This window comes from Dasypus novemcinctus, chromosome 13 (assembly GCF_030445035.2).
Source record: "Dasypus novemcinctus isolate mDasNov1 chromosome 13, mDasNov1.1.hap2, whole genome shotgun sequence".
Lineage (NCBI taxonomy): Eukaryota > Metazoa > Chordata > Mammalia > Cingulata > Dasypodidae > Dasypus > Dasypus novemcinctus.
In genome coordinates, this window is record NC_080685.1 from 53346952 (window position 1) to 53369799 (window position 22848).

At 38.2% G+C, this 22848-nt stretch overlaps 1 protein-coding gene across 2 annotated transcripts in view; it reads left to right on the top strand.

The window, feature by feature from the left end:
• Positions 1-22848, top strand: part of RABGAP1L (RAB GTPase activating protein 1 like) — an 808684-nt gene that overhangs the window by 554865 nt on the left and 230971 nt on the right. The window lies entirely within an intron of this gene.

Sequence of the window (22848 nt, forward strand, 5' to 3'; positions counted from 1 at the left end):
TCATAAACTCTTAGAGCTAGAAGGAACTTTAACAAGTGTGTCTCAAATTCTTTTTTTTTAAAGATTCATTTTATTTATTTCTGTCTCTTTCCCCCTGCCCTGCCATTGTCTGCTTTCTGTGTCCATTTGCTGTGTGTTCTTCTGTGTCTGCTTGCATTCTTGTCAGGTGGCACTGGGAATCTGTGTCTCTTTTTGTTGCATCATCTTGCTGCGTCAGCTCTCTGTGTGTGCAGCACCACTTTGTGGCAGGCTGCGTTTTTTGCGCAGGGCGGCTCTCCTTGCAGGGCGCTCTCCTTGCGCATGGGCACCCCTACACAGGGAGCACCCCTGCATGGCACGGCACTCCTTGCACATGGCAGCACTGCACGTGGGCCAGCTCACCACCTGAGCCAGGAGGTCCTGGGTGTCGAACCCTGGGCCTTCTATATGGTAGGTGGATGCTCTTTCAATTGATCCATGTCGGCTTCCCGACTCTCAAATTTTAATATGCATTAGAATCACCTGGAAATTCTATTTAAGTACCAACACCTAGTAAAGATCCTGGTTTTCTTTTTCACACATTCTCTTGTACCAGTCATCAGAAATGGATTTCTTTGTAGAGGAGAAAGTTATATAGTCTCTCTCCAAAAGACATTCCGGACTAATTTCTTAACCTTTACTCTCAGCAGTAACATTGTTAAGAAAAATTGTTTAGGGAATTATATTCTTCAAGATTGAAATTTATTGTCCAAACACTGTAACCTCCAAATATTTAATTGGTACAAATTCATATAAAACTTTTATTTCTATTTGTAATTTGTTGTCCAATTCTTTCCTTTTATATTGTCTTTAAAATTTTTAAGTGGTAAAAAATGAAAAGCTAAACAAACTACTCCCAATAATTCAGTTAAATTCTAGAGCAATTGCTTGACTTAAAGTATAAGAATTTTTGTTTTGTTGAATATACATTAGTCCTCTGTTGATGTTTGGATTTTCCCCATCACTGTCAAACACTACCTGATTGATTTCATTTAAACCAGGATATTCACATTTCCAGTGCACAGTGTGGATTTAACAGGATGTAGTGTCTGTCCCCCAGTATTCTTTGACATAAAAATGCCTTTAGTTTTAGCCAGAGATTCGTAGAGTTGTTCATACCTGAGGTGTCATCCACCCCAGTTATACAAGTCTGGGATCCTTTAGAAAATTAAAACAGGCTTAAAATAAATTCTGCTTGGGAAATATATGAATTTGATTAAATTGTAAATATTGTGGCCCCCCAAAAAATTTAATGGGCAGAATCCATGAGAAAAAGGCTTTTGACAAAAATCCAACTCCCTTTCATGATAAAAACACTTAGAAAAATAGGTGTAGAAGGTAACTTCCTCAACATGATATATGAAAAACCCACAGCAAAACTTTTTATCAATGGTGAAAGATTGAAAGTCTTAACCCCTGAGATCAAGAACAAGACAGATATACTGGCTTTGACCACTGCTCTTCAACACAGTATTAGAAGGCCTTGCCAGAGCAGTTATGTGATAGGTAGGTAAATAGGTAAATAGCATCCGAATTGGGAAGAAGGAAGTAAAACTATCTCTATTTGCAGATTACATGATCCTTTATAGAGAAGGTACCAAAGAATTCACAAGAAAACTATTAGAACTGATAAATGAATTTAGTAAAGTTGTAGCCTATAAGATTAACATACAAAAATCAGTTGTGTTTCTATATACCACTAAAGAATATTCTGCAATGGAAATTTTTTAAAAAATCCAATCCACAATAACTAAAAAAAAAAAAAACATAAAATACCTAGGGGTAAATTTAGCTAAAGAGGTGAAGGACTCATACACTGAAACCTACAAAATATTGCTGAAAGAAATAAAAGATGATATCCTATGTTCATGGATAAAAGACTATTTGTATTATGTCCATATTACCACTATTACTCTATAGAGTCAATGCAGTACTTTTCAAAATCCAGCAGCCTTTTGTGCAGAAGTGGAAAAACCAATCCTTAAATACATATGTAATCACAAGAGGCATCAAATAGCCAAAACAGAATTGCAAAGGAAGAACAAAGTTGGAAGTCTCACACTTCCAAGTATCAAAAGTTACTGCAAAGCCACAGTAATCAAAACAGTGTGGTACCCTCATAAAAATATGCATATAGACCAATGGAGTAGAATTGAGAGTCTAGAAATAAACCTACACATCTATGGTCATCTATGGCATAGGTGGCAAGTGTGCCAAGTACATTAATTGAGGAAAGACTGGTGTCTTCAACAAATGATATTGGGAAAACTGGATATTATTAATAACTTGCAAAAGAATGATATTTGGTGATAACCAGCAAGATGGCAGCAGAGTAAGGAGCTCTTAGAGTTAGCTCATTTTACAGGGCAGTTAGTAATCACCCAGAGTTATCTAAAGCACATGTTTGGGGGCTCCAGGAGACCAGAAGAGAGCATCATGCAACATCCTTGAAAGAATGGAAGGAAAAAACTGACCATTGGCAGAGAAGATTCATGATTAGAGCACTCCATGCTGGGAAGGCCCATCCTTTATGGCAGTTCAAGCCACCTTGGAAGAGATCCAGTGGCTGGATTGGAAGCTTCATTTCCCAAAATGGGGGAGGAAGAGAGTTTGATACCCAGGGCCTCCTGACCTGTGTGGTAAGCTTGCCCATGCGCAAGGCTGCCGTGTGCAAGGAGTGCTGTGTCACACAGGGGCACCCCTACACGCAAAGGAATGCGCCCTACAAGGAGAGTTGCCCTGCGTGAAAAAAGCGCAATCTGCCCAGGAGTGGCACTGCACACACACAGAGCTGACGCAGCAAGATGACGCAATGAAGAGAGACGCAGTTTCCCAGCGCTGCCTGATAATGCAAGTGGATGCAAAAGAACACACAGCAGTTGAACACAGAGAGCAGACAACAGGGTGGAAGGGGAGAGAAATAAAAATAAATATTTTTTAAAAAATAAAAAATAAAATAAAGTACACTGGAGGAGTGAAGCCTGGTGGTCACTGTGGGCCCCGAGGGGAGAGGGAGGGAGGAAAAGAATACATGGAAGATGGGGTAGTTGGGGGGTAATGGGAAGTGTTCTGCATGATCTCACAATGATGGATACAGGCCATGTTAAATTTCATCAGGAATTTATAAAAGTGTAGGGTCAAAAGTATAAACAATAATGTAAACTACTGACCATGGTTAGGAGCTATGTTTCAGTTTTTGTATATCAGTTGTACATATACCATCCACATGTAAAAAGGTTATTAATATGGGAAGGGGGAAAAGAGGGAGGATGTTGGGTATATGGGAGTTCTGTATAGTCTATGTGTGACTTTGCTGTGACCTAGAACTTCTTTGAAGATGTAATAAAAAAAAAAGTGGAACACTGGGGTAGATGGAGGAGGTGTGTGCAGGATAACAGTTATTGCAGTGATGAAAGGCAAAATGTCAAAAAATATTTTTTTGTTTCATTTTTTTAATATAATTTTTTAAACTTTATTTTAGTTTTTCTAAATTATTTATTTTATTTCTTATGTTTAAACCTATTATTACTATCTCATTTTCCTATTAATTGAATTTGACAATGTTCTTGGCTTCATTTTTTAAGGGGTTTTGGATCACAGAAGGATTACAGCTATGGCAAAGGAGGATCATTAGTGTGGGGTGGCAGTGATGGGAGATACATGGGAGGAAATCCACCTGGGCATAAATATAATATAAATATGTTCTTATGTTCATGGGGCATTGCCACAGTGGGTAGAGATTCACACAACAATCAAAAAATATTGTGTTCCCATTCGGGGAGCTCATCCACATTCTCTGATGGAATGGCACCAGTCCCCCAAGTACAGGGGTAATGACTAGGAGGAGGAATGGTCCATTAATAGGCCTTTGATATTGACAACTATGCTTATTAGCCTTTTGCCCTTGAAGTTGCAACTTGACCTAGCATTGTAGGGTACATAAGAGATGCTTCCTGAGAGCCTCCATGTTGCTCAGATGTGGCCACTCTCTAGGCCAAGCTTTGCATATAAATGCATTACTTTCCCCCCAGCATGGGACGTGACTCCTGGGGATGAGCCTCCCTGGCACCAAGGGCTTACTACCAAGTGCTGGCTGGTGATATAGCTGAAAGACCTTGAATTAGAGGGGGAAATGGTAAAGACAAATGAGTTTATATGGCTAAGAGACTTCAAAATGAGTTGGGAGGTCATCAGAGAGGTGACCGCTTATGCACGTCTCAGCAGGATCTCATGGACAGCTGAAGTGGATACTACCCCAAGTGGTGGGGCTCCTGAGGGCTCCAGGGACACCTAGGTACTACAGTCATGGCAGATAGCTCCAGGGTTTGGTACGTTGCTGGCAGGCCCTACTTTGGAGTTTGTGCTCCCAAGTATGACAGAGTTTGACTTAGATGTGACTTCTCTACACATGCTTTTTCTGTCCCTTTTATTGAACCTATAGTTGGCACTGGAGTTGGTAGGCATATGTCCAAAAGACTTGAGTCTCTGTGCTGTCCATGTGCCAGCTGGACCCCCAGCCTCAGCAGAGCTGCAACCTACTCTCCAGTTCACTGGACTTACCAGGACAGCTAACAGGGAAGTGAGGATAGACAACCACTGCACAAGGAACTAAGAGAGTCCCATCCATAAGCCATATGGGATTGAAACCCCCTCTCAATTAGAGGTGGAGTAGACATCACTATCTCAGAATCCTCAGGATTGGGGAATAAAATATAGACTACAGTGGACTTACTAGTGTTCTACTATAGACTTATTGTGATTCTAGCAATGGAAGAAATTATATCATTGATGTGGAGACAGTGGCTACTGAAGTTGCTGAAGGCAGGGAGAGGGAAAAAGAGGTGTAATATGGGGATATTTTCAGGACTTGGAATTGTCTTGAATGACATTGCAAAGACAGACACAGGACATTATATATCCTGCCATAAACTGCAGAATGGAGTGGGAGAGAGTGTCAACTGTGCTGTGAACTATAATCCATGCTGTGTGGCAGTGTTCCAAAATGTGTTCATCAGTTGCAATGAATGGACCGTACTAATGAAGGAAGTTGTTGGTGTGGGGAAAAGTGGGAGGTGTGGGGAGTGGGACATGAGGGTATCCCTTGTGTTTGTGTGTGTGTGTGTGTGTGTGTAGCATTTTGTGTAGTCTGAGTATCTTTAAGAATAAGTAAAAAATATATTAAAAAGAAAACCATACACTGGAGCCTAATAGAAGATTTGAGGAGGCAGAAGAAAGGGTTGATGAATTTGAAGACACAGCCTTCAAAAACAAACATACCGAAGAAGAAGAAAAGAATAGAAAAAATGTAGTAAGTTCTCAGGGAACTAAACAACAGTGAGAGATGTGCAGACATACATGTCATGGGTGTCCCAGAAAGAGAAGAGAAGGAAAATGGAACAGAAGGAATCTTTGAAGAAATAATGGTGGAAAATTTCCCAACCCTATTGAAGGACGTTGATATCCATGTCCAAGAAGCACAATGTACTCCCACCCAAATAAATCAAATAGTCCAACTCCAAGACACATACTAATTGGAATGTCAAATGCCTAAGACAAAGAGAGGATTCTGAGAGGTGTGAGAAAAAAGCAATTCATAACATATAAGGGATACCCAATAAGATTAAGTGCCGATTTCTCATCAGAAACCATAGAGGGAAGAAAACAGTGGTATGATACATTTACGATACTGCAAGAGAAGAACTTCCAGCCAAAAATCTTATGTCTAGCAAGATTGTCTTTCAGAAATGGGGGCAATTTTAGAATATTCACAGAAAAACAGAAGCTGAGAATGTTTATAACAAAGAGACCAGCTTTGCAGGAAATACTAAAGGGTGACTACAGTCTGAAAAGAAACTTGGAAGAGAGTCTAGAAATGAAAATTATATCAGTAAAAGTAAATGTCAAAAGAATGGGGAAAATTAAATATGATAGCTAAAACCCAAAGGTCAGAATGAGTGAAATAAGAATTTCCTTTACAGTAATAATATAGAATGTTCATGGATTAAACTTCCCAATCAAAAGACACTGACTGCTGAGTGGATAATAAAATATGAGTCATCTAAAGGCTGTCTATAAGAGACTCCCCTTAGACCCGAGGATATCAATAGATTGAAAGTGAAAGGCTGGAAAAGATATTCTATGCATACAGTAACCAAAAAAAAAAAGGAGTAGCTATACTTATATCAGATGAAATAGACTTTAAATGACACCAGTGGGAAGCGGTTGTGGCTCAACTGATAGATCCTCTGCCTACCATATGGAGGATCCAGGGTTTGATACCCAGGACCTCCTGATCTGTGTGGTGAGCTGTCCCACGCGCAGTGCTGCCATATGCAAGGAGTGTCGTGCCACACATGGGTGTCCCCCACATAGGGGTGCCCCATGGGCAAGAAGTGCGTACCACAGGGAGAGTTGCCCTGTGCAGAAAAAAAATATGCAGCCTACCCAGGAGTCATGTTGCATGCACAGAGAGCTGTCACAGCAAGATGATACGACAAAAAAAGACACCATTTCCCTGGACTGCATGACAACAATGCAAGTGGACACAGAAGAACACACAGCGAATGGGCACAGAGAGCACAGAAGGGGGGGAGGGGAAAGAAATAAAATAAACCTTTAAAAATAAATAAATAAAAGACACCAGTAATGCATAATCTGAGGAATAAGTCAGGAAAAAATTTTCCATTTACAATAGTGACTATAAGAATCAAATATTTAGGAACAAACTTGACCAAGGATGTAAGGCACTTGTATTCAGAAAGGTGCAGTGCATTGTTAAAAGAAAATTTAAAAGACCTAAAAGACAGAAAGAACATTCCATGCTCATGGATTGGAAAACAAATTTCACTGGATGTCAATTATACCCACACTGATATCAGATTTAATATACAGCCCTTATAAAAATTCCACCAGCATTTTTAAAATAAATAGAAAACACAATTATTAAATTTATTTGGAAGTGGAAGGAGTCTTGAATAGCCAGAAACATCTTAAAAAGGAAAAGTGAATTTGGAGGACTCTCACTTCCAGACTTTAGATCATATTACCTAACTACAGTGGTGGAGACAGCATCGTACTGACGTAAAGGTAGGTACATAGACCAAAAAAACTGAATTGATGGTTCAGAAAGAGAACCTTACATCTATTTTCAAGTGATTTTGAAAAGCCTGTCAAACCCACCCAGCCAGGGCAGAACAGTTTATTCAACAAATGATCCTGGGAGAACTGGATATCCATATCCAGAAGAAAGAAGGGGGCCCCTATCTCTCATCTTATACAAAAATTGACTCAAAATGGATCAGAGACCTAAATATAAGAGCAAGAACCATAAAGCTCCGAGAAGAATATGTAGGAAAGCATCTTCAAGACCTGGTGGTAGGTGGTGGATTCTTTTCTTTTTTTTTTCCACTATTTTTTTTTAAATCTTTCTTCTTGATATGTGAATGGTGGGTTCTTGAAGATAAGAGGAGGAGGACTGAGAGGGACATCTGATGCTTAATGTATTTAGATGCTTAACTTGACTGTAAAAGTGTGGAAATGTACAGAGTTGATTGTAGCACATTATAGTGAGCAGCAGTTGGTATATAAATGGGAATGTGACTGGAAAGGGTAGTCTAGGGATGTAACTGTCAATTGAAAGAAAGCTAGAGAATAATATAAGGACTGAGTAACACAATGAAGCCAGGTTGGATGAGAACTGTGGTTGATGGTACAGATGCAAGAGTGTCCTTCTGTGAGCTAGAGCAGGTGTACATCACTATCGCAGGGTGATGGGAATGTAGAGAAACATGGGAAAAATATAACTGGTGGGACCTATGGACTGTGGTTAACAGCAGTACTGTAATATTCACGCATCTATGCCAAAGATGTACTGTGTTGATCATGGGGGAGTATGGAAGAAGTGTGCCAAATGTACGCTATGGACCATGGTTGGTGGTAATAATCTGATGATAATTATCACAGTCTGTAACAAATGTAACTGTTCCAGCATGGTGTGGTGTGTTGATGGAGGGTTGTTGTATGGGAATTCTGCACATGTGCATGATTGTTTTGTAAGTTCACAACTTCTGTAATAAAAATATATTTTAAAAAATAATAATAGGGTGGTTTTGGGGAAAATTACACCAAATGTAAAATAAGGACTATAGTTAATAGTAAGATTTTTATTTTATTCTTTCATAATTTGTAACACGTCTCACAACAATGCAAGGTGTTGGTGGTGGGTTGATGTATGATACTCCTGTATGATGTTATATGCATATTTCTTTTTTAACTTCACAACTTTTACTTTATACTTATTGTTTATGTACATGTATGAATGATATACTTCAATAAAGTTTTTTAAAATGTAAAGAAAAAGAATGTTAGACCCTTACCTTACACCAATTGCAAAAATTAACTATAAATGGGTCAAATGCCTAAGCATAAGAGCTAAAACCATAAAACTCCTAGACAAAAAACATGGGGGAGAGACCTCAATAGCCTTCTATTTGGTAGTGTTTTCTTAGATGTGGCACTAAAAGCATGAGCAACAAAAGAGAAAATTCGTAAAAATGGACATGGTTAAAATTAAAAGGTTTTGTACATCAAAAGATGTGATCAAGAATGTAAAATTATAACCTGCAGAATGAAAGAAAATAATCACAAACCGTATACCTAAAAAGGGTTGAATATCCAGAATCTATAAACATGCTATAACTCAACAACAAAAAGGTGAACAACCCAATATAAAAGTGGGCAAAGAACTTGAATAGACTTTTCTCAAAGAAGATATGCAAATGGCCAGTAAGTACATGAAAAGATGCTCAACATCATTGGTCATCAGGAAATGCAGATCAAAACTTTTTTACATGCACTAGGACAGCTATAATTAAAACAACAACAACAAAAAAACAGACAACAGTAAATGGTGAGGATGCAGAGAAATAGGAACCCTTATACATCGTTCATGAGACTGTAGAATGGTGTACCTATTGTAGAAATCAGAAAACTGAAAATAGATCTACCATAATACCTGACAATCCTACCTCTTGGTATGTATCTAAAATAATTAAAATCAGGATCTTGAAGGGATATCTGTACACCAATGATTATAGCCACATTATTCACAGTTAAACAAAATGTAGTATATGCATGCAATGGAATGTTATTCAGCTATCAAAAAAAAAAAGGAATAAAGTGCTAATCAATACAGTGCTAATGCATGCTCCAGCATGGATGAACCTTGAAGACATCATGTTGAGTGAAATTAGCCAGACACAAAATCTCACTTATATGAAATACCTAGCTGAATCAAACTTCATGGAAACACATTGTGGTTTATAAGTTACCAGTGGCATGGAAGACATGGCAGGAAGAGGGAATTATAATCTAAATGGGTATGTGTTTCTGTTTGAAGTGATGGAAAAGGAGGGGTGTTTTAGTTTTCTAGCTGCTAAAGCAAATAACATTCAATGGGTTGGCTTAAACAATGGGAAGTTATTAGGTTACAGTTTTGAGGCTAGGAGAAATCCAAAATTGAGGCGTCATTAAGGTGATGCTTTCTCCCATGAATGTGGCATTCCAGGGCTGGTTGCTGTTCATCCTTGGTCCTATCAAAAGATGTTGGCAGCATCTTTTTTCCCTTTGGGGTTCCACTGATGGCCAGCTGCTCCCTGTGCCTTTTCTCTGTTTGACTTTGTTCTGCCTATAAAGACTCAAGTGATTGGATTAAAGCTCAACCTGGTTCAGCTTAACCTCACTTTAACGGAGGTAACATCTTGAAGAGATCTTATTTACAACAGGTCCATACCTACCAGAATGCAGAGTAAAACCAAGAACGTGTCCCAAAACTGGGGTACATATTTCATTCTACTATAAGGGGTAGTAGTAGTTGGTGGTAGCCCAATATTATGAATTTAATTACTATTACTGAATTGTAAGCTTGAATGTGGTTAGAAAGAAAAATTTGGGCTCTGTACCTGCTACTGCAATAAAAAGTTAACAAAACCAAGACATGGGAACCACTTGGAATTTTATAGATATGTTTCACTGTCATCCTATGTGCAAATACTTACATATCCCTCTAAAATGAATGTTTGTCTGTAATTCAGATTTCTAGAAAAAGGAATTACCTATCTTTCTTTGAAATTACCCAGCTTTCTTTGATAACTTTTACAGAATTTTATAATTTTCATGGTATTTCGAAAAATAGATTAAAGGGTTCATTCAAGTAGACATTTCCAACAATAATTCAGGAAAAACAAAACAAAACAAAACCCTCTTTATATCCTAAATCTCCATCTTGAGAATTTGCCTTTTTATGCTATTCCTGGTTGTACATCTGTACTTTTATTCAGTCACCATGTAAGTTTGTAATGTGCCTGAAAACTCCTCTGGTTTTAAAAAGGCTTTTTTTCTATAAATGTAAATGAGTCTTGGTTGCCAGAATCTTGCCTGGTAATGTTGGTGCCTTATTCGCCTCCTCTTCTATTGAGCTTGAACTTAATGAGGAACCTGTTTCTATAAGTCTATTCAATCTGTTCTTATTTTTAAATCTGAAAAGGAACTATTTGCTATATTCAGTCATAAAGAATTATGGATTAGATTAGATGAAATTTGGAGGGTACCCTAGAGGTAGCTTAAACCAACACCCCTTTAGGCCAGAACAAAAGGCAATTACACTATAACATAAGAAACAGCAGTTGATATGAAGCAGACTCATACAGTAAAGCCTGTTAACAGTGAAACTGGCAGGATATTTGACTTCCTAGTTATCTTCCTTAAATTTTCTGGTTATTATCAGTATCTGTTTCCTGTGGCTTGAAAGGGCATACCTCTAGAAATCCTGTCCAGCTCAGTGATTTTGCATGGTCTGTCTAATCATGACTGTTAGACTCAAGGTAGTGATCTGTTCAAGGCAAACTTCCTACATCTTTGTGCAACTAAACTCTGTTTTATTGAAATCATTTTTTAAGAACTCCAACTAGTGATTAAGGATTAAATGCCAAAGACTAAATTAGTGTGCTTCTATCATTTTCTTGAAGCAAAAACTATAAATACCTCTCTTCTCTATCCTTTTTTAAAGTTTAATAATTCTTGACTCTGTTTCTCCCAAATACTAGTTACTTCCTTTTCTACCAACTTAAGTTTTCCCTTTTAAGACTGAATCATTGATATGATCAAATTGATTTGGAGAGAGAACAGAAATTTGTTTTTCATGAAGTTATACAGGAAATGCCTAGGTCAGCCTTTATCAAAATATGCAGCAGATTCCTTGGGATCTTGAATAACAAATTCCTAATAAATATTCTGGGAATCTCAGATTTGAGAGCTTTAACATAAAAGTGTCAGCATATGTAGTACACAGTTGTGTAGCAGGCATTGTTCTAAGTGCTTTAATATTTTATATTAGCTCATTTAAAATTCACCACAAGCCTGTGAGGTAGGTGCTATGAAGAGGAAACTAAGGCCCAGACAGTTTAAATAACTTCCTTTAAGTCATAACATTATGAAGAGGTGAAAGACTGACTGAAACCTCAGAAGTCTGGCCCCAGGGTTCATTACATAACCAGCACCCTCTACTGCCTCTCCAAAAAAGGGATAAAAGCAGAAAAGGAAGTATAACTTTGAGTGAAATGAAACTTCTTTTGCATTGCCCAAGTATCTCTAGAACTGATAACATCTGGGATCAAGATCTGGGCAATTATGGGGGTCATAGAGCCAGCAAGCAGTGGAGCATCTGCTTCCTTCTCCAGCTTCAGTGCTCTTCTGTCCTCACATATATTTTCTGTCTCAGCCCTACCAGATAACCTCCAGTTCCTGAGTACACCATGCTGCTTCACATCTCTCTGCCTTTATGGGTGCTGTGTTATTGGTTTTCAATGCTTTCCTACCAATACTTTAATCTGAGTAATTTGTGTTCCTTTAAGATGTTATTCAAGTATCCACTGCTTTGGAGAGCCTTTTCTGGTCTACTCATAAAGGACTGCTCTTTTTACCTTTGGACTCCCACTGTACCAAGTACATTCTTCTTTTGTTGTATTTGCATTCATTCATTTGACAACTATTTATTTAGCACTACTATGTGCTAGGTGCTGTTCTAGGAACTGAGGGAATTAGACCAAGTTTCTGACCTCATGAAGCTTATAGTATCTAAATTTTTTAAAAGGTAGAAATTTGAGCAGAGGAAAGGTATGATCTGATGTCTCTTTTAAAGGAATCACTCTAGCAGCAATCTGGAGAACAGACTAGACTATAAAGGACCAAGGTTAGAAGTCAGAAGACCAGGAGGCTATTGCAGTATTCCAGATCAAGAGATGATGTTCAGTGTTCATAGCAGCATTTTTCATGATTGCCAAAAGGTGGAAATAACCCAAGTGTCCATCAACTGATGAATGGATAAACAAAATGTGGTGTGTGTACGTGTGTGTGTGATGGAATATTATTCATCTATAATGCGTGTGCAACACAGATGCGTGTGCAACACAGATGAATTTTGAGGACATTATGTTGAATGAAATAAGCCAGACACAAAAGGCCAAAAAATGTATGATCTCACTAATGTGAACTAATTATAATGAGCAAACTCCTGGAATTAAAATCTGGAATATATGTTAGCAGGAGATAGGATGAGGGTAGAGAAGGGGAAGCTGATGCTTAATTTGTGCAGAATTTTTAATAAGTTTAATTTTAAAGTTTTGGAAATGGATAGGGGCGATGGTAGCACGTTACTGTGATTGTAATTAACTGCTGAATTGTGTGTGTGATTGTATTTGAAAGGCAAAGTTTAGGGTCATGTATATCACTAGAAGGAAAACTAGGGGCTGAAACATGGAACTATATAACATAGTAAACCCTCTTATGGATGATGAATGTGATTAATAGGACAAATATGAGAATATTCTTCCATGAACTAGAACAAATGTACATCATTATTACAAGGTGGTAGTAATAGAGTGATATTATGGGAAAAAAACGCACCTAACGCAAACTTTGGACTATAGTTAACAGTAATATTTTAATATTCTTCCATCAGTTGTAACAAAGGTACCACCACACCAATACTAAGTATCAATAATGGGTGGACATGTAAAAGTGGCATGGGGTTTTCTTTTTGGAGCAATGAAAATATTCAAAAATTGACTGGTGATAAATAGCAACTCTATGCTTATACTGACAGCCATTCATTGTACAGTTTGAATGGATTGTATGGTGTGTGAATAAAAGTTTTAAAAAAAGGTAGACTTGGGCTAGGATGGAAACAGGAGATGGTAAATAGTAGTTGGATTTGGGATATATTTTTGCAAGTATATCCTATAAGATTCACTGATGAATTAATTATGGGTTGAGGAAGAAAGTTATGATGACTCAGGAAACTGGGATGGCAAAGTTTGTAGGAAGAGCAGGTTTGTGGGGAAAACAAAGGGATAAAGATTTAGGAATGTCTGAGATTGCTATTAGGACCTCTTGAGGTAGTTGGATATAAGAGTCTGGGGTTTAGGAGAGAGATCACTTTGGGAACTATCGGAATATAGTATGAATATAGTATGTATTTAAAGTCACAGGACTACTAGTGTCAGTAGAGAGGAAAGGAATATCAAAGACTAAATGTTGTGGGAAACAGATGTGACTCAAGTGATAGGGCTTCTGCCTACCATATGGGAGGACCCAGATTTGATCCCTGGAACCTCCTGGTGAAGAAGAAAAAGAGAAAGCATGCCTGCGCGGCAAACCAGTGCCCACATGATGAGCTGAGTGCCCGTGTGGCGAGGCAGTGCCCACACAAGTGAGTCACGCAGCAAGATGATGATGTAACAAAAGAGAGATGAAGGGGAGAGTCAAGGGGAAGCACAGCAGAAACCAGGAACTGAGGTGGCACAGCTGGCAGGGAACTTGTCTCCATATCAGAGGTCCCCAGGATCAAATCACAGTGAATTCTAGAGGAGAAAGATGAGAAGAGAAGACAAAAAGAGAAATAGATATGGAAGATCACACAGTAAATGGACACAGACAGCAAAAACAGCAGGGTGGGGTTGGGAGAGGGGAAGAGAGAAAAATAAATAAATCTTTAAAAAAAAAAAAAGACTAAATGCTGGGAAGCAGATGTGGCTCAAGCAATTGGGTTCCTGCCTACGATATAGGAGGAGGTCCCAGGTTCAGTTCCTGGTTTTTCCTGGAGAAGACAAACTGACTCAACAAGATGATGCAACAAAGAGACACAGGGAACAGGCAGTAAGAAACACAACAAACCAACAATACAAACAATAATCGGAGTCTTCCACGGTGGGATCCAGGAATGTGAATTTTTAACAAAACTTCTTTGTTATTTTTAACTGTTGGCCTTCATTTTATTATTTAGGAATCTGACTAACAGAGAGCTGAGACACTTAAGCCAGTTGGTAGCAGAAGTAGAACTGTGATACAGATCTCGCAACTCCTCTGTAGTTTTTGGTTTGAAGTATAGTTTTAGTGAATTTCTACAGTGCATTTGCAAACTTTAATACTAGGCTTTAATACTAGGTTTAATACTAAGGCTTATTTTATTATGTATACATGAGAATGAATTTCACAGGATTTGAGAGCTTTCCCCTGTAATTAAAGAATTTTTTTAGCAAACACTGTGATTCCTGTCGCAACAGTGTCTTTATTAATTAGGTCTCTGCTTTACTATAGTTCTCACATTAAATTTTCTTTTGTTTTTTTTTGTCACTTAATAGATCCCAGGACCAGTTAACTGAACTAATTCTTCCATCTTTCATTAAATAGGGACATGTCTTCACCATTGTGTCAGGCAGATCTGTGGTTTTACAGTGTAAGGCCAGAGTAGATGTGAGGCCAGAGTTCCTAAGAAAAGAACTTTCAGGATGAGCAATTTAATTATCTGCCTCCTTTGGAAAGATACCTTTCTCTCAATCAGCTCCTAATAAAGGAACAAGCTCGCCCATCCATTTGACAGTTTAGCATAATTGTGAGTGAGTCAAATTATATCCTGAAGCATTCAAATCAATAAATGTGCACCAATGTACCTGAAGTCGTGGGTATTTTGTTACGTAATACCTAATTACTAACAAAAAACGGCTTGCTACATAAATCATAGTGTTTCATTGAAAATCTACTGGAAGCTCATTTACTTTTTGCTTTCTAAAAAGTGGGTAATTATTATGGCTCATTGGCCAGCAGTTGTAGATTTTATATATCCCTGATGGGTAAATGGATAGGTGGAAGGAGGAAAAGTACTCCCTAGTTTATTGTGGTTGCTGTGCTTTTTATAGACATGAGTAGAAAAGACTTACAAAGCTATAGAATAGGACCTTTGCCAACTTGTGACTTTTTAGTATTGAAAGAAAATCAATTGCTCATCCAAATATTTTACATTTAAGAGTTTATCTTATTTCAGTTATGTTTTATAAACATTATTAACTTCATGATCAAATTTTCAGATTGCAATATAGAATAATTACTGATTTCAAAAGCATGTATATCATCATCTCTTCTTGTAAAAAATCTCATTTTTGGTGAACCAAGTAAGATATATTTATGTTAAAAATTAGGGACCCATTTGTAATTATGCTACTATTGATTTTCAATAGAATTTTTTAAAGAAATAGTATTGATAGCTTGTTTTCTCTTAAATCTCTTCTTTACCTACTTGATAAAAGTTATCTGAATTGAAATTTTGTTGCTTAGCTTTCATCATATGATTTTCTTTTCTCACCCCTAATTTTTGAAGTTTTGTCGCATTCAAGCTTGCCATTTTCATTTTCATTAAGCTATGCTTATTTTATTTCCTAAAGACTTTTAAATTGCTAATCTATAGCTTTCTATTAAAATAGAAGGTCTCTATACAAATATCTACACATATACAAACATATAAATGACTGGAAACAATCATGAAAATTGAAGCAAGTAATCTATTTTCAGCAACTTTTAAATGACTGCTCAATATTTTTTCCTTCTGGAAAACATTCCAGTGGGGAATAGATCAACAATATACAGTAGCTGTTTTATATCTTTATTAACCATTTTCTCTGGTATGCATGATATGTATTGATTTTTAAATGCATAAAATGTAATATTATCTAGATATTTTAATAAGTACTTAATAAAATTTTTTCCATAATACAAATAAAGTCTGATATATTGTTTTACACATTGTGGAAAGCATCAAATATCTTTTTTTAGTGTATTATTGTCAACATAAATATACCAAAAGGACTGTTCATTAGGGACTGTTCCATTTTGATAATATTACATGATAGCCATTAATAGATTCCAAAGACTAACCCCCCTCTCAATATGAAGCAGACTGGGCATCACCATCCCAAATTCCTCAAAGATTGAGGAATGAACAAACATAATGGGGGGAATACAACCATGAACCAAAGTAGACTTATTGTTGTAATTGAGGAACTTGTAACATTTATTTAAAGATAGTGGTTACCAGAGGTTCTGTGGGGAGGGGTAAGAAAGAATAAGTGGTCCATCCATGTGGGATCTAAGCCCCCTCTCGATATAGAGGTGGAGTGGATGTCACCATCCCAGGGTCCACAGGATGGAGCAATAAAATATGGATTAGCATGGACTTACTGGTATTCTACTATAGAACTTTTGTGACTCTAGCAATGGAAGAAATTATATCATTGATGTGGAGACAGTGGCCATGGTAGTTGCTGAGGGCAGGGAGAGGGAAGAAGAGACGTGATGTGGGGGCATTTTCAGGACTTGGAGTTGTCCTAAATGATATTGCAGGGACAGATGCTGGATATGATATATCCTGCCATAACCCACTGAATATACTGGGGAAGAGTGTAAACTACAATGTAAACTATTATCCATGCATTTTAAAGATTTGTTTTCAATTTATTTCTCTCCCCTCCCCCCCCCCAGTTGTCTGCTTTCTGTGTCCATTCACTGTGTGTTCTTCTTCTTCCGTGTCCACTTGTATTCTTGTCAGCTGCACCAGCAATCTGTGTCTCTCTTTGTTGCATCATCTTGCTGTGTCATCTCTCCATATGTGCAGCGCCACCCTGGGCAGGCTGCACTTTTTTTTTTTTTTGTGCTGGGCGGCTCTCCTTATGGGGTACACTCCTTGTGCATGGGGCTCCCCATGTGGGGGACATGCCTGCATGGCATGGCACTCCTTGAGCGCATTAGCACTGCATGTGGGCCAGCTCATCACACGTGTCAGGTATCCCTGGGTTTGGGCCTCCTATTTAGTAGGCGGGCATCTGTCTTTTGAGCCAAATCTGCTTCCCATTTTTATCCATTTTTAAATTGGGTTGTTTCTTTTCATTATTTTGTTATTGTGTTGAAGGATTTCTTTATGTATTCTAGATTCTAAACTCTAATGGATATGTGCTTTACAAGTGTTTTCTCCCATTTTCTAGGTTGTCTTTTTATTTTCAGGATGAAGTTCTTTGATGCACAAAAATTTGTATAGTTTAGGTTCTTATGATTAGGTCTTTGTTCTAGTTTGAGTTAATTTTTGTATATGGTTTGAGATAGGTGTCTCTCTTCATTCTTTTGCAATGGCTATTGAATTCTCCCATTGTATTGTTTGTTAAGAGACTGTTCTTTTCCTCTCTGAGTGGACTTGGCAGTCTTCTCAAAGATCAGTTGGCCAAAAGTGTTTGGATTTATTTATGAAGTCTCAAATTAATTCCACTGCTCTACTGCTCTATATATCTGTCCCTGTGCCAGTTACCATACTGCTTTGTTTATTGTAGCTTTGGTTTTTTTCCTCTTTTGTTTTTTTTTAAAGATTTATTTTTTATTTCTTTCTCTCCCCTTCCCTCCCTCCCCCCCATAGTTGTCTGCTTTCTGTGTCCATTCACTGTGTGTTCTTCTGTGATCACTTCTATCCTTATCAGCGGCACCAGGAATCTGTGTTTCTTTTTGTTGTGTCATCTTGTTCATCATCTCTCTGTGTGTGCAGTGCCATTCTTGGGCAGGCTGCACTTTCTTTCGCACTGAGTGGCTCTCCTTCCGGGGCGCACTCCTTGCACTTGGGGCTCCCCTACACGGGGGACACCCCTGCATGGCAGGGCACTCCTTGTGTGCATCAGCACTGTGCATGGACCATCTTCACATGGGTCAAGGAGGCCTGGGGTTTGAACCTTGGACCTCCCATGTGGTAGGTGGACACCCTATCCATTGGGTCAAGTCCGCTTCCCTATTGTAGCTTTTAATAATTTGTTTTTTAAGATTTATTTATTTATTTCTCTCCCCCCATCCCACCCTCATTGTCTGCTCTCTGTGTCCATTTGCTGTACGTTCTGTCTTGCTTGTCTTCTCTGTATACAGCACCAGGAACTGATCCTGGGACCTTCCAGAGTGGCAGAGAGGTGCTCAATCTCTTGCATGACCACAGCTCCCTGGTCTGCTGCATCTCTTATTGTCTCTCTTCTGTGTTTCTTTTTTATTGTGTCATTTTGCTGCAACACCTCTCCATGTGGGCCAGCACTCCTGCGTGGGCCAGCACTCTACTCTGGCCAGCTCACCACACAGGCCAGCACTTCATGTGGGCCAACTCTCTGCTTGGGCCAACTTGCTGTGCGGGCCAGCTTGCCTTCACCAAGAGTCCCCGGGAATTGAGCCCTGGACCTCCCATATGGTAGACAGGAGCCCAATCATTTGAGCCACATCTGCTTCCCTGTAGTAAGTTTTTAAATCAGAAAGTGAGAGTCCTCAAACTTTGTTCTTTTTCAAGAAAGTTTTGGCTATTCAGGACCTCTTACCCTTCCATATAAATTTGATGATTGGCTTTTGCAAAAAAGGCTGTAGAAATTTTGATTAGGTGTCCTTTGAGTCTGTATAATGCTGTGGGTAGAATTGATATCTTAGCAATATTAGTCTGCCAATCCATAAATATGGACTTCTTTGATTTCTTTTAGCAATGTTTTATAGTCTTCCATGTACAAATCCTTTATATCCTTGGTTAAATTTATTCCTATATATTTTATTTTTTAGTTAATAGTGTAATTGGAATTTTTTTCCTTGGTATTCTCTTCAGATTGTTCATTACTAGTGTATAAAAATAATGTTAACTTTTTTTTTAAGGATTTATTTACCTTATTTTTCTTTATTTAACCCCCATCTGCCAAATGGTTCTCTTGTCTGTCTGTCCATTGTTTGCTTGCCTTCTCTGGGAGAAGCCAGGAACTAAACCCAGGACCTCCCACATGAGGCGAGTGCTCAACCCCCTCAGCCACATCCATTCCCAGTGGGCTGCGGCATGTGCTGATTTATGGCATCTGCTTGTTGTGGGGGTGATTTCTAGCTCATTGTGGTGGGGGCAGTGTCTTGCTCATTGCAGCAAGGGCAGCATCTGCTCGTCTTCTTTTAGGAGGCACCAGAACATGAACCTAAGACCTCCCATGTGGTAGGCAGGTGCCCAACTGGTTGAACCACATCTGCTTTTCTAAATACCACTAACTTTTGCATGTTGATCTTGTATCCCGCCACTTTACTGAAATTTTTTATCAGCTTTGCAGCTTTGTTGTGGATTTTTCAGGATTTCTCTATATAGGATCACGTCATCTGCAAATAGGGAAAGTTTTATTTTTTCCTTCCCAACTTGGAAACCTTATTTCTTTTTCTTGCCCAATTGCTCTGGGTAGAACTTTCAGTTCAATGTTAAATAACAGTGATGACAATGGACATCCTTATCTTGTTCTTGGCCTTACAAAGAACTCTTACAGTCTTTCACCATTGACTATGATAATAGGTGTGGGTTTTTCATAATGCCCTTTATTATGTTGAGGAAGCTTCCTTCCCCATTATTATGCTGAGGAAATTTCCTTCTATTCCTAGTTTTTGGAATGTTTTTCTAAAGAAGAGGTGCTGAATTTTGTCAAATGCCTTTCTGCATCAATTTGGATGACCATGTGGTTTTTTTTTGTTTGTTCTGTCAATGTGGCATATTACATTAATTAATTTTTTTATGTTGAACCACCCTTGCATGCTTGTTGTGTACACCATGACAAAGTGGAATTTAATTCATTTGATGTGCCACCTGACAGATTGTCACTCTTATACTGGTACCACAGTATGCACATTACTCTGCTCCCTCTAGAACAGGGCCAGGTATCCAGTCTGAGAGTGTAGGGTAGCTGCACAGCACTCTGAGGAGGGGGTAAAAGAGGAGCCAGCATTGGTGCCAGGAGCTTCTCCTACTGTTTTTATTAACACTGTATTTTCTTGGTTTAGCACTCATCCAGTTACTGTAACCTTTTGACTGATTTCTGACATGCTGAAGAAGATGACTCTGCCATTTTTTGCTAGTTTTTCAAAGAGTCTGTGAGGAAACAGCAGCCTGGAACATCTTAAGCTACCACTTTGTTGACCAAAAGCATCAGTGACATTAAATTTTGATGTTTGACTACAAGAATTTTGAAGAAGTAACCTTTGGAAATATTTTAAATATTAAGAAATAATTAAAAGAAGACTTTGTGAAAGTTTAAGATGTCCTTGTTAGAGGCATTGTGTAGTAATCTCCACAGTTGGCTGCATGTTAAAATCACCTGGAGAGCCTGGGCCCCACCCAGACTAATTAAATTAGACTTTTGAGTGTTCTTAACACTTCCTAAGTGATTTTAGTATGCAGTCAGGCTTGAAAACCTTGATAATACTCACTTCTGAATCTGGATTCATATTAGAATCTCCTGTGAAGGTCTTAAAAATATAAGTAGTCAGGCCCCATCCCCAATAAATTACTATTTATTTGATCTGAGATGGGACCCATGTGTCAGTGTATTATAAAAGTTACCCAGGTAATTTCTAGTAATTAGCCATGTTTAAGAACTTCTGGTCTAATGGAAAGATAAGTGGATTAGAATCAGGAAATTTGGGGCTCTAGTTCTAATTCTGTGAACTCAGGTAAATCACCTAGCATATTTGAGTTTCCTTTGCAAAATGGAGGTATTAATAATGACCTGTACACCTTACAGATATTGTTACAGTCAAATGAAACAGTGTACCCAGAAGTTCTTTGCAAAAAAAGCATATATAGATGATAAGGATTAGAAGGGGTTCTTAACTAGGGGTCCATAAACTTGAATTGAAATTCTAAAAAACATTCTTGTGGGGACGTACTGGTATGGGTGTGATATATTTATTAAATAATACACAATATAGTGTGGACTTAGTAAAGTGTCCATAGTTTTCACCTGACTGGCAAAGGAATCTGTGGAACAGAACAAGGTAAAGAAGTCCTGGATTAAGTCCTATCATGAAATGACCACTGTATGTAAATGTTATTATTAGTTTGGTGCTGAATCCTATGTAGTCTTTCTTAGAAAGTTGCTGTATGTCTAAATCATATAGAAACCTATGCTCCTTGGCTATCCCCAGGGCATATGATCCTGATTCTTAACTTTGCGTTGTCTTATTAGGAGGACCAGGCTGCTAGTTGTTCTAGGTGGCAGAGAATAGAAGACGGAGAAAAAGTTGTGACTGTTCCAGCTGGCAATTAAAACAAAAACTGAGTTCATCTAATTAGTAGCATCCTTTTTATACTTTCAGAGACATGGTAGACAATAGTGGAGCTGTTTACCTAATTTGACTTTGCCATATCCTCTCCCAACTACTCTTTTCAGTGCTTTTTCCTGAACCAATTCTTTCCCTTCTGTCAGTAGTCCTCTTCTAAGGACAGAAGATAAAGGACCCCAAAGATGAGTATACTCGTTACTGGTTTCCCAGGAAGTAGTATTAATAATTCACCCTTGGAGGGGTGAAAGTTTATTATCTAGAGTATTCCCTTTTGTATTTGTCTAGATACACTCTCTTGCTTTATGCATCAACTCTTGTCAAAATTGTATACCATTTCTTGAGGGTTTCAGATCCTCCCAACTTGATATTTGACTATAAAATCTTGAGCATTTTGTTTGGCATGATTCTGCTATATTAGTTCTTAAAATATCAGTTCCTGCTTATCTCTGAAGATTGATGTTAAAGTGAGATTGCATTGTTTAGCTTTGTTTTTGTTTTTTGTTCTACTGAGCAAATCAGCTTAATGCAATATACCCTAGTTTTCAGATTTAGAAATGAACCTTTCCCCTCGAGTCAGAATATGAAAGGTAACATGGCTAGCTTTAGTGTTACTGACCAGAAGCTCACTTTTCATATGTAATAGTGCATTTAGTGTTTATCTTTCCAAATAGACTAAAAGGGAGGTGTGCTGGTTGATGTCAGGTTTCCTCTTAGCTAAGTTATGATATCCAGTTGTTTGGTCAAGCTCTGGCCTGCTTGATAATGTGAGGGTGTTTTGAATGGGATTTGCATCCATAATCAGCAATTGCATCTACTACCAACAAAGGAGATAGCCCTCGGCCATGTAGGGACTCTCCTCTCCCAATCAGTTGGAGGTCTTAAAAGCCAAAACTGAGGATTTCTGAAGTCAGAAAAGTTATTGACCCAACATCAGCACTGGTTCTTGCTGGAATTTCCAGCCATCGGCTTTCCCTGCAGAATCAGATTGAAAACTCCAGCCTCACCTTTATCAGAATTTCCAGCTTGAGGCCTGCATTATGGGAGTTCAGACTTGCTTACCCCATGGTCAAGTGAGACAATTCCTCATAATAAATAGATTTATATGTATAAATCTTTATATTTATAGGGACTCCAAGTCTAACATAAGAGATAAAAATATTATCTACCCCTTGGTAGTAAATGAGAGATGAGACCTGGAAACTAGAGTACTAACTGAGTTAGTGCTATAAAGTCCTTATAAAGACACCCAATTGGCATTGAACACTGGAAACAGAAGGTACAATGGCAAGTTAGAAGGTAGAGGAGTTCTGCGGATAGAGTCCTTGTATCTGCTCCCCTTTTTCAAAAAAAAAATACAAAACA